The following is a 12,414-nucleotide window of genomic DNA, read 5'->3' as shown; positions in this document are numbered from 1 at the left end:
CAGTACCTCTGCTGCTGCTGTACACTATTGCTTCAATAAAAGTTGCTATAACACCACGAGCTTGCCCTTGAATTCTTTCTTGGGCCACGCCAAGAACACTCCTGGGCTAAGCCCGTTTTGGAGCTTGCCTGCCCTGCATCAGATACACTGCCCAACAGTAATAGTACCTAAGTTCATGTTGCCTAATTTCACAGTGAGTTATCTAAGGAACCCATTTCATTACTTCTTATAAACGTTATATAAAATCGCTGGGCACAGTGGCTCACGCTTGTAATCCCAGCATTTTGAGAGGCTCAGGCAGGTGGATCACAAGGTCAGGAGATCGAGACCATCCTAGCTAACATGGTGAAACCTCATCTCTACTAAAAATACAAAAAATTAGCCGGGCGTGGTGGCAGGCACCTGTAATCCCAGCTACTCAGGAGGCTGAGGCAGGAGAATCGCTGGAACCCAGGAGGTGGAGGTTGCAGTGAGCCGAGATTGCACCACTGCACTCTAGCCTGGGCAACAGAGCAAGACTCTGTCTCAAAAAAAAAAAAAAAAAAAAAAAAAAAAGTTATATAAAATCACAGCATAATTGAAATAAAAACTTGAAAGAGTGACACTCCCCATGCCATGCCATCAAGGCCATGTATAACACAGCAAGATAAAAAAGAGCCAAGATTCCTGACCTTGTGGAAAATCACATCAATCCTGTACCATCAAAGTTTTAAGTGACAGAGAATAGTTGCATCATATTTAAGTTACTGTCATCAACAGCTAATCCTAATAACAAACTAATACAGGGAATTAAGAGTCTTGAATGTGGAGACTGAGGTAAACAGGGATGTAAGGTAAGACATAGTAGTCCCAAATGTCTCTTGAGAAAAGGTGGCTAATCGATTTAAACTGTAGCCTTCTTGGAACTGCTCTCTTAGGCGGTAGTGATACAGACTTTCATAAGGAAAAAGGGGCAGTCCTCTAGCAGCATATGGAACTCAATGGGATTTCTTTTCAATCTTGATAAGGGTGTTGGCATTTACTTCACTAGCAGTTTATGGAGGGAAAGGAACTACAGAGAATTACAGAGGAAATAACCAAATGTTAATTTCTCCTAATATCCCCAGCCTTAAATGGTAGGCTCAGTCCTTGTACCTCTTCTATATCTACACTCACTGCCATGGTGAACTCATCCAGTTTTATGGTTTAATATGAATGTAAATATATTCACCATATAGTGACAACTATTAATTTCATATTTCTAGTTCGTATCTCTCCACTGAACCCCAGACTTTTATATCTATTTGACAACTCTGTTTGAATATCTAACAGACATTTCAAATTTAAAAAGATCCAAATCAAACCCGATTTTCCCTCCAACTTTGCTCCTCCCACATTCTTACCCATGTTGGTAAATGGCAATTCCATTCTTCCAGTTACATACACCAAAAACGTGAGTCATCATTTACTCTTCTCTCATAAACCAAATCCAACTTGTAAATAAAAACATTTGTTGGCTTTATCTTAAAAATGTAAAACATTTCACCATCTCCACTATGACCGCAATCCAAGATGCCATGTTCTCTTAACCAGAATTACTACAACAGCTTCCTAGTAGTTAGCCTCTGAGCCACTCTACAATGTATGCTCACCACAACAGCCAATGTGACTAATTTAAAATAAACCACAGCCAGGTACAATGTCTCATGCCTGCGATCACAGCACTTTAGGAGACCAAGGCAGGAAGACTGCTTGAGGCCAGGAGTTCAAGACCAGCCTGGGCAACATAGTGAGACCACTTCTTTACAAAAAAATAAAAAATTAGCCAGGCATGGTGGTGAATGTCAGTAGTCCTAGCTACTTGGGAATGCTGAAGCAGTTGGACTGCTTGAGCACAGGAGCTTAAAGTTACATTGAGCTATGTCCATGCTGCTGAGCTCCTGCCTGGCCAACACAGTGAGACCCTGTCTCTAAAAAAAATAAATTAGATTAAATAAACCATGGTACTTTTCTGCTGAACACTCTTCAGTGGCTTCCTATCTCACCCAGAGTGAAAACAAAGTTCTGACAATGTTGTCCAAGGCCCTTATTAATCTGGATTTCCATTGTGATGGTTAATTTTATGTGACGACTTGGCTAGATTATGGTGCACAGTCGTTTGGGCGAACACTACTGTAAAGGTATTTTTTTACAGGTGAGTATAACATTTTCAACCAGTTAACTTTAAATAAGGCATATTACCCTGCATAATGTAGGTAGGCTTCATTCAATCAGCTGAAGGCCTTAAGAACAAAGACCAAGGTTTCCCCCACAAAAAAGGAATTCTGCCTCCAGACTACAACACAGAAATTCTGAGTTTCCAGCCTTTGGACTCAAAACTGCAACATCAACTCATATCTGAATTTCCAACCTACCGGACAGCATTGCCCTACAGATTTTATCCTTGTCAGCTCCCACAATCACATGAGACAACTCCTAAATTCTCCCTCTATATACAGACAGATAGATCTATATATTTATGATTTTATATTATATGTATGTATATACAATATATATCTTATATATTATCTTATATATAATATATCATATATCATATATACACAGACACAGGTATATCTCATTTTATTGTGTTTTATTACACTTCACAGATACTGCATTTTTTTTTTTTTTTTTTTAACAAATTGAAGGTTTGTGGTAACCCTGCCTTGGGCAAGTCCATCAACCATTTTTCCAACAGCATGTGCTCACTTTGTGTCTCTGTATCACATTTTGGTAATTCTTGCAATATTTCAGACATTTTCATTATTATTATATCAGCCACAGTGATCCGTGATCTGTGATTTTTGATGTTACTATTTTAATTGCTTTGGGGCACCGCAAAGCATGACCATGTAAAACGGCAAACTTAACGGATAAATGTTGTGTGTGTTCTGACTGCTCCACCCTCCGGCCGTTTCCCCATCCCTCTCCTCAGACATCCCTATTCTCTGGGACATAACAATATTGAAATTAGGTGAATTAATAACCTCACAATGGCCTCTAAGTATTCAAGAGAAGGGTCTATCACTTTAAATCCAAAGCTAGAAATGATGAAGCTTAGTGAGGAAGGCATGTTGGAAGCCCAGAGAGGCCAAAAGCTAGGTCTCTTGTGCCAAACAGCCAAGTTGTGAATGCAAAGAGAAAGTTCTTGAAAAAATTGAAAGTGCTACTTCAATGAAAACACGAATGATAAGAAAGTAAAACTGCCTTATTGCTCATATAGAGAAAGTTTTAGTGGTCTGAATAGAAGATCAAAGCAGCCACAACATTCCCTTACGCCAAAGCCTAATCCAGAGCAAGGCCCTAATTCTCTTTTATTCTATGAATGCTGAGAAATCTCAGTGAGGAAGCTGAAGAAGAAAAGTCTGAAGCTAGCAGGGTTTGGTTCATGAGATTTAAGGAGACAAGCCTTCTCCATAACATGAAGGCAAAAAGTGAAGCAGCAAGTGCTAACTTAGATGCTACAGCAAGTTATCTAGATCTAGTTAAGATAATTAATGAAATCAGGTAGTTCCACTAAACAACAGGTTTTCAGTGTAGATGAAACAGTCAAGATGATGTCATCTAGGACTTTCACAATTAGAAAGGACAAGTTAATGCCTGGCTTCAAAGCTTCAAATGACATCCTAATTCTCTTGTTAGGTGCTAATGCAGCTGGTGGCAGAAAACTTTATTGTTGTTTTATTTTAAGAAACTGCCACAGCCACCCCAACCATCAGCAACCACCATCCTAATCAGTCAGCAGCCATTGACATCCAGGCAACATCCTCAGCCAACAATAACATTAATGACTCACTGAAGTCTCAGATGAGTATCAGCATTTTTTAGCAATACAGTAGTTTTTCATTAAGTTATGTACATTCTTTTCTTAGATATATTACTACTGCACACTTAAGAGACTACCATGTGGTGTAAATATGACTTTTATATGCAGTGGGAAACCAAAAACTTCATGGGACTTACTTTATTGCAATATTAGCTTTATTGTGGTGGTTGGGTACCCAATCTGCAGTCTCTCTGAGGTATGCTGTATATACCCCATGTTGGTTCTGTTTCTCTAGAGAGCCCTGAGTAATATACCCATTATTTCTCTGACAATATCTTCTGCTTCTCTCCGCTTTCACTAAAACTGCTCCAGCCACAATGACATCTATGCTTTTCTTTCAAGCATGCTCCTGCCTCAGGGCCTTTGTATTTACCATATCCTGCCTGGAATCCCTATCCCCTGAGAGCTGTATGGCTTACTCCCCTTTCCTTCTTTATATCTTTGCCCAAAAGTCACTTCTCAGTAAAGCCTTCTCTGTATACCCTATTACGTCTGTCTGTCATACTATGTATTTTACTTACCGTTGCCCCTTTCTAAGATGTAATCTCCATAAGGGCAGAAATTTTTGTCTGTTTTGTGCACCCAAAAATCCCCTGCAACTAGAACCATGCCTTCTTTACAGTAAGTGTTCAGTAAACGTTTGTCCAATGAACAAATGGAGAAAATATGAAGCCAGTAGGCACAGCTTATAAGTGCAGAGGTTAAAGATCTGTAAGTGTAGATAGATAGATGTAGTAGTATGTGTGTGTATTAATATGCTGTGTATATATATATATGTGTGTGTGTTAAAAAGTATATAAATATAGGGGTTAAAGGAAAGAAATACAGCTATAGCTATGAAGGCCTTTTAAATTAGGGTACACCTTAGCATGTTTGGAAGCAAACAACAAGTTTGGAAGCAAAGGACCCAGTGGACAGGGATAGATTAGCAATATCATGGAAACAGAGGAAAACTAAGAGAGCACAGTCCCCTTAGAAATCATTTGATCAAGGGCACTGATAATAGGGTACCTTTTATTTTTTTAAATGTACAGATCCATAGTTCGTAGAAACATAAAGATGGTTATGGGCAATCAGAAACAAGAAGCAATGCCCAGCCTCAATTATAATTATAGAAATGAAAATTAAAACAGCCAGATACATTGTTCTGTTCTCCGAGTGGCCAAATGCAAAATACCCAAAACCCAGTTGGCCAGTACAGAGAAACAGATACTTCCATACATTATTGAAGGGTAGGTCAACTGGTGCTGCATTTCCTATGTTTGGGGAATTCCATGTCTTATGAGTCCTTCTTCCCATTATACAAAACAAATTATTTCCCCTCTACACTTCCTTATAGCTGAAACACAGGTAAATATTAATAAAACTAAGGCTCTGCCAAATCTACGATCTATGCCATATTTTAAACTAGAAGCTACTGATGCAAAGGAAGTATCATATAAGCAATGTACACTGGGAATAATTGCTAGTCATAGGAATTCACTCTACACATATGAATGTACACCAAGATATACAGATGCTCCTCAACAATTTACAAAGGGGTTACATCCAAGAAACCCATCATAAGTTGAAAATATCATTAAGTCAAAAATACATTTAACACACGTAACATACCAAACATCATAGCTTAGTCTAGTCTACCTTAAATATGCTTAGAACACTCACATTAGCCTATAGTTGCATACTATAACTTACCAGTTGTTTACGCCATGATCATGTGGTTGACTGGGAGTTGTGGCGGGCTGCCCACTGCCAGGCATCCCAAGAGAGCATCATATCATGTATCGCTAGCCCAAAAAAAGATCAAAATTCAAAATTTAAAGACAGTTTCTACTGAAAAGTGCTTCCCTTTCACACCGTCATAAAGTCAATATAAATCATCTCAAACCATCATAGTCTGAGACTGTATATTCAAATCTGTTCATTACAGAACTCTGTAAGTATTATCAAAAATTAGAAATTTAAATGTTTATAGATTTTACATCCCTGTGTGGATATATGTGTTTATAATATAGAAGAGTTAAAATCAGGAAAATATAATTAAGAGTTAGACCTAAGTAAGCATTATGCTAATTGAAAAAAGCTAGTAAAAAAGGACAAATACTATATGATTCCACTTATATAAGGTACCTAAAGTAGTCAAATTCATAGAAACAAAAAGTAGAATGATGGCTGCCAGGGGCTAGGGGAAGGGAGAATAGTGAGTTATTGTTCAATGAGTACAGTTTCAGTTCTGCAAGATGAAAAGAGTTCTGTGGATAGATAGATGAATGAATGCATGTGACAGTGGCACAACTGTGGATATACTTAATGTCACTGAACTGTAAAACAGATGGTTTTTTAAAAAGAAAATAAAAGAATTAGATTTAGGAAATAAAACTAAGAGGTAAAAGCACTAACAATAAGAAAAATTTTAGGTGATAAACAGGGAGACCATGACTTGTTAACAAGAATGTACCTGTAAATAAGAAGTGGCAGAAATATCTCTAGTAGTGAACAAGAATGTGAAGGATAGATAAGAAATTTAAGAGCTAGATCACAAGCATATTTACACCAAGTTTTCTTTGGGTCACTTGCATATTAATTAATAGAGACAGCAGGCTGGCTTATTACTAACCAAGGTCCTATTAAAAGAAGTACAGATTTTATCAACAGTCCCCTAAATTGATAGCTCTGACCAGACTCCTGTGTCTCTTCTCCAATAGAGAAAGGAGAAAGGGGAAAGGCAAGCCTTTTATTCAGATTGGTGCCATCACAGAACTTGCAGACTTGAGCTGAGATCTCTTGCATGGTAGAAAAGATAGAGAAGCAGGCTCACCATTTTCAGGCACAGACTCAAAGGCTTAACCACAGGAAACAGTACAGTAGTTTACTTTATTAGGGGTGTCCAATCTTTCGGCTTCCCTAGACCACATTGGAGGAAGAATTGTCTTGGGCCACACATAAAATACACTAACATTAATGATAGCTGATGAGCTAAAGAAAAAAAAATCACAAAAAATCTCATAATGTTTTAAGGAAGTTTACAAATTTGTGTTGGGCTGCATTCAAGGCCGTCCTGGGTCACATGTGGCCCACGGGCCGTGGGTTGGACAACCGTGGTTTAATTAGTGAAGACCTTCAACTCCCACCCCATCTCAATTCCTGTATGCATTTGCTAAATGCTGTGGTATTTACGTTTCCTTGAAATTCTAGCTATGATTAATAGCCATACTTCAGTATTATTCTTAATGGCTATACTTATAATTCTTCTGTGGGGTGGTCTAATAAATTCTAACCACTAAACTATATGATTCACAAATTTAAAAGTATGTAGTCACCTTTAATTCACACTTTTAATTCCACTAACATTTTTAAAAACTCACATAGCTGATACAGTTGAAGGTTGTGTTTTAACACTATTTTTGGCGGACATGGTGGCTCACACCTGTAATCCCAGCATATTGGGAGGCTGTGGTGTGTGGATCACTTGAGGTCAGGAGTTTGAGACCAGCCTAGCCAACATAGTGAAACCCCATCTCTACAAAAACAAAAACAAACAAACAAACAAAAACGAAAATTAGCTGGATGTGGTGGCAGGCGCCTGTAATCCCAGCTACTCAGGAGGCTGAGGCAAGAGAAGCACTTGAACTCGGGAGGTGGAGGTGGCAGTGAGCCGAGATTGTCACTACACTCCAGCCTGGGTGACAGAGTGAGACTCCATCTCAAAAAAGAAAAAAAAGAAAACTATTTTAAAAATGAGATGAACTTGTACATATTGATATAGAAAGATGTCTATGTTAAATGACAAAAGCAAGATATACAGCTGTATTATATAATTCAATTCCTTTTGTGAAAAGAAAAAATGAGATATATTTAAGCTGGTGGATACCAAAACATTTTTCTGGGAAGATATGCAAGACACTTAATAATGGAGACCTCTAAAAGAGTAGGGGCACTGGGATGAGAAGGAAAGCTTTAAATTCTAATTTTATATACTTCTGTTCTGTTTGAAGTTTTTAACAATGCTCACAGTACTTTTTAATCTATCCATTTATATATTTAATATAGGATTATCTGAGTGAAAGGGATTATGACCCAATTTTTATGCATTTCTGCATTTCTACAAAACCCTAATAAATGATATTTTTATAAAATCACCATTCTCCACACGTGAATCCCTTCTTATTAAAACTCTCACCTGGCTTATCTTCATGAAGATACTATACTTTGCTTTCTTTCTTACGTAAAATGAGGCTAACAATACCTACCTGACAAATTAGTTATAATGACTAAATGAGATAAAGTATGTAAAGTGTCCAGTAGAGTACCCTATACATAGTAAGTACTTAATAAATGTTAGTATTTCCCATGAAAGTTGTTTTTTCACCCTGCATATGTATATTCATTCTTTTCCTACCTAAAAAGAATTTCTCTTTGCAACAACCACTTCCTCACTGTTAGCCCATGTGGCATGAGGCCCAGACTTAAGCCAATTAGAGCATTCCATTCCCTTTGCACAGACTGTTTCACAGGTGGCCCAGGACTTTTATTCAAATCAATGCTGGGGAAGAGAAACTCTCATTCCCCCTTGGATTTTAATTTTAGAAGATATGAGGCTGGAATTGCTGTAGCTATCTTACCACAGCAAGGGGAGAACCTAAAGGTGCTAGAGACTATCATACGGAACCTGAAAATACTGCCAACACAGTGGAGTTCAAAGCAAGGAAAGAAACCAAACCCTTGTGTCTTTGTCTGAACCCTCAATCCAGTTATAGTCACCTGACTTTTTAGTTATAGGAGACAATATTTGTTTTTTCTCAAGACAATTTGGATTGGGTTTTCTGTCACTTGTAATCAAGAGGGTCCTATCCTAGATATTACTGTAATTATTTCTTCTTACATTCTAAAAATGAACATTTTCTTAATATCCTTGGTCTGGTGCTAACTTCTTTCCACTTACAATCTTAAAAACCTAACCTATTTTAGTGTTCCAGTTATTCTTATAACACTACCCATTTTATTTTCTCTCTTAAGCCATACTCTGTACCTCTACTGCTTGTTGAATATATCTTTCCAGAATTCCAACCTACAGAATAAAAACATACTTATCTTTCAATATAACATTTCCAAAAAAGAGCTGTTCTGCCTTCTAGCTTCCTGGGTTTTTGGTGATAAGTTATGTGTGTTTCTGTAACATTAATATACCAAGGGGCTTATATTATCAGGAGGAATATTCACTTCTATCTGCACTGTGTCTATATCTATTAATCTTGAACAATATAATCTAAATATTTATACAATACTTACATAAAATCGTATTAGTTAATATCTAATTTATCTAAATATTTACAATTACAAACTTAATCTTTTAAAATATTTACTGAGAAATCTAATTTCAGCCTTTCTGAAATGTTATGACATGAGAAGGCAAACAAAACACGTATTATTAAAATGATGAAAAAACCTTGCACTTAAAGAATTGAAAATTAAGACTGTAATTCCAATTTTTCTCTTTGAACGTATTTCTTCCTGTGGGGTATAATTTTTTTCTAATGTAAAAAGTGAGGTTTTCCTTCTAAGACTGCCTGAAATTGCAAATAGAGATAACTGGCAGATTATTTTAGACTAGGAAGATAAGACCTGGTTATAGCAATACTTTCCAAAATGATTGTAACCCAGTCTTTTCCAGGTAGGCTAGCTTCTCTTTGTAATTAAACTCTGTTAATTTCATGAGACATGTCCAAAATATTGGCAACAATCAACCAAAAGTCTTTATTTCTTGTGACTCTAATATCGTCTCAAAAATTATACTTATTCTGAATGTCTTATTTTTGTGGTATATATAAATCTCCAGATTTAAGTCTACTCTGTAGCTGTTTGTTATGTTTTCTCATTATACAACCTGGTTTATGCACCTTTTCAAAATTTCTGAGTGGGCAATAGTTAGGTTCAATTAAATTTAAGGCCATCGGTCAGTTTATTTATCAAAACTATGTTTCTGTGACTTATCGTTCTTCCTATACCTTATCACTAATTCAAGGATACACAAAGAATAGTACATGACTGACTTCAAGGGTTTATACTCTGAACCATGACAATTTACAAAAGCTATAGATTTTTCCCCCAAAATGACTCCAGATTTTTTTCCATCCTACTGTGTAGGCACTTCTCACTTATTGTTATATAGTAACAATCTTAACGAAAGCCTTGACTGATCTCATTTTCTTTCCCCATTAACACATCCCACATAACTACTGTTAATTATTCTTCCTATATTTACCAAGTCATTCCTTGGCTCAGAATTGTTCTAAAAGCCGTTTCCTCCATATCGTATCTAACATCCTTGACTTGGTTTTCAAGATCCTTCAGAAGCTACCCTTCCTCTAACTTGATATCCCAGTATTCGTCCTTAGCATACTTTAATAAGTTCAGTGTCATAAACACAGCAAAATCAAATCCTTATGGAATATGTGCTAGATGAACAATCATAAACAGTATGATGAGACAGGTATTATATGCTAGTTTCATAAATAAATACTCTCAAGATTGACAAAAGGAGGAAACTGTCAAGCATAAACCTAAAAAATGACGGAACTTACGATTCTGTTTTCTATATTACATCTTTCCACTACAATGTGCTCTGTTCCCCCAAATACACCACTCAATTTGGTCTATACTTTTTTTTTTTTTTTGAGACGCTGTTTCGCTTTTGTTGCCCAGGCTGGAGTGCAAAAGCACTATCTCGGCTCACCGCAACCTCCACTTCCCGGATTCAAGCGATTCTCCTGCCTCAGCCTCCCTAGTAGCTGGGATTACAGGCATGCTCCATCGTGTCCGGCTAATTTTTTATTTTTAGTAGAGACGGGGTTTCTCCATGTTGGTCAGGCTGGTCTCGAACTCCCAACCTCAGGTGATCCGCATAGTTGATACCTCTCCAACTCAGGTTTTGTAGTGTTTTACAACCTTTGGAAATGCAAAAATTCCAGAAGCTCTCAAAGATAATCCTTATATCTTCTTGGTATGCTTACCAGTCAAAAAACTTTTTTTCATTAAGCTTTATTTCTATAGTTTATGAAAACAATAGTTTTTAACTTCAAATATAAAGATATATCACGATATTGAGTCTATGCTTATTTAAAACACACCAGCCTCCCAACCTCACCAAATTCTTACAATTGGTTGGGAGGGCCGTGGCTCTCCACGCCTTTTTGAGAATCACTCAACCTGACTTAATGCTCTTCGAGAGAAGAAACATAATATATTTAGAGTGATCATGTAAATTCATTCAGAAGGCAGATTTTTTGGTGCTTTAACATGCCAGACCCTAAGTAAGCAAAAGTTGAAGAAAAAAAAAAAAAGAGGCTAGTAGTTCTCAATGTCAAGTACTTAAGAGTTGTTGCATGAATACTGGAGATAGTCAAATGAGATGGTGGCTCTTTAACAATGCAGGGAATTAGGAGCAAGTATGAGATTCTGATTAAAGCTGTAGGAAAACTAACTTCCCAAAAAAATGCACATAGAATTATGTATACAATGTTAGGCGAGTTATGAACTGTGAAGCCCAATCACCTACCACCAGATCCACAGACCTCAGGTTAAAAACCCACTAAAACTAAAATTCCTGTTCTTGGGGAACAGGAATTGCCAAACTTGCTTACTAATCCTAATTATGTCTTATCCAGTGCAATGTATACAAAAGCTACTTAGGGAATATTTGCTGACCGATAATTTCCTCATAAAAATAACCAGAACACTGGCGAGTCGTTTTTTCCATTAAAGAGCCTTTTAGTCAAACTATTTTAAAAGACCGAAACCTTTCACTAGTAACAACAATGATCTAAAAACCAGTAACTCGAAAATCGTTATTGAGCTATTCACATGTGGACTAAGCTATCACTAATCCAGGTCTTCTTCTAGTTGTCTCTCTACTCCCTTCAAATTCAGGGCTTCCTCCTTCTCATCCCAAAAGCTACACCCAGAGCCTCGCTGCCGCCAGGGAGACAGAAAATGATGCTCCACGAAGCACACACCTTCAAAACAAGAAAGATGGGATCCAGTGACGCCTACAACTTCCAAACTCTTTTCCCACCAGGTCCAGAGGTGAAGAGATTTACCTCAAGTTCCAGGAAAGCGGTGGCGATTGCTCTGAAATACCTGGTACCAGTTACCAAGAAGCCTCCCGACCTCCCCGTCACCATAGCGACTTCTTAGAGTTACGCTCCCTTCCTCTTCCCGCGATACTTTTACGCGGCACGTCATCCGAGTGGGCCAGACACCCCGCCTCTCGGTGAGCCCGCCCTCTTCTGAAGAGGCGTTTCTGGACCACTGAGCCCCGCCTCCCGCTGTGAGCGGAACCCTACCCTTTTCAAAAAACTATTTTTCAAAACTTGCCAGGTTGTTTTTCCAAATATTTTTAATAATAGTGCTGCTGTTGTAGACCACAGAGAAAACAATCCCTCGCTCTTCCTTTTCACTTAGTAGAAACTTCTACCGCGTAGGTCACGGCAGGAGCTCGCGCATGCGCAGGAGCGACCATAAGATGGCGGTGGTAATCGCCGCACTTTTTTTCAAATTAGTGGATCCCAGAA

The 12,414-nt window shown here is 37.7% G+C and overlaps 1 protein-coding gene across 8 annotated transcripts in view; it reads right to left on the bottom strand.

Annotated features, from left to right (window-relative positions):
- Positions 1-12,414, bottom strand: part of IFT80 (intraflagellar transport 80) — a 195,425-nt gene that overhangs the window by 130,567 nt on the left and 52,444 nt on the right. For 2 of the 8 annotated variants that reach the window (XM_009201434.3, XM_009201433.3), the window contains exon 2: positions 5,540-5,631. The gene's annotated coding sequence lies outside the window, so the exon portion shown is untranslated. Of the gene's footprint in view, positions 1-5,539; positions 5,632-10,425; positions 10,549-11,856; positions 12,352-12,414 lie in introns of those variants that run through there. The other 6 variants (XM_017955747.3, XM_017955746.3, XM_017955748.3 and 3 more) reach the window with 6 other exon arrangements.

The sequence above is a fragment of the Papio anubis genome, chromosome 2 (genome assembly GCF_008728515.1).
Source record: "Papio anubis isolate 15944 chromosome 2, Panubis1.0, whole genome shotgun sequence".
In the NCBI taxonomy this organism is placed as follows: Eukaryota; Metazoa; Chordata; class Mammalia; order Primates; family Cercopithecidae; genus Papio; species Papio anubis.
The sequence above is the reverse complement of the archived record's forward strand: the minus strand, read 5'-3'. Positions and strand labels throughout refer to the sequence as shown.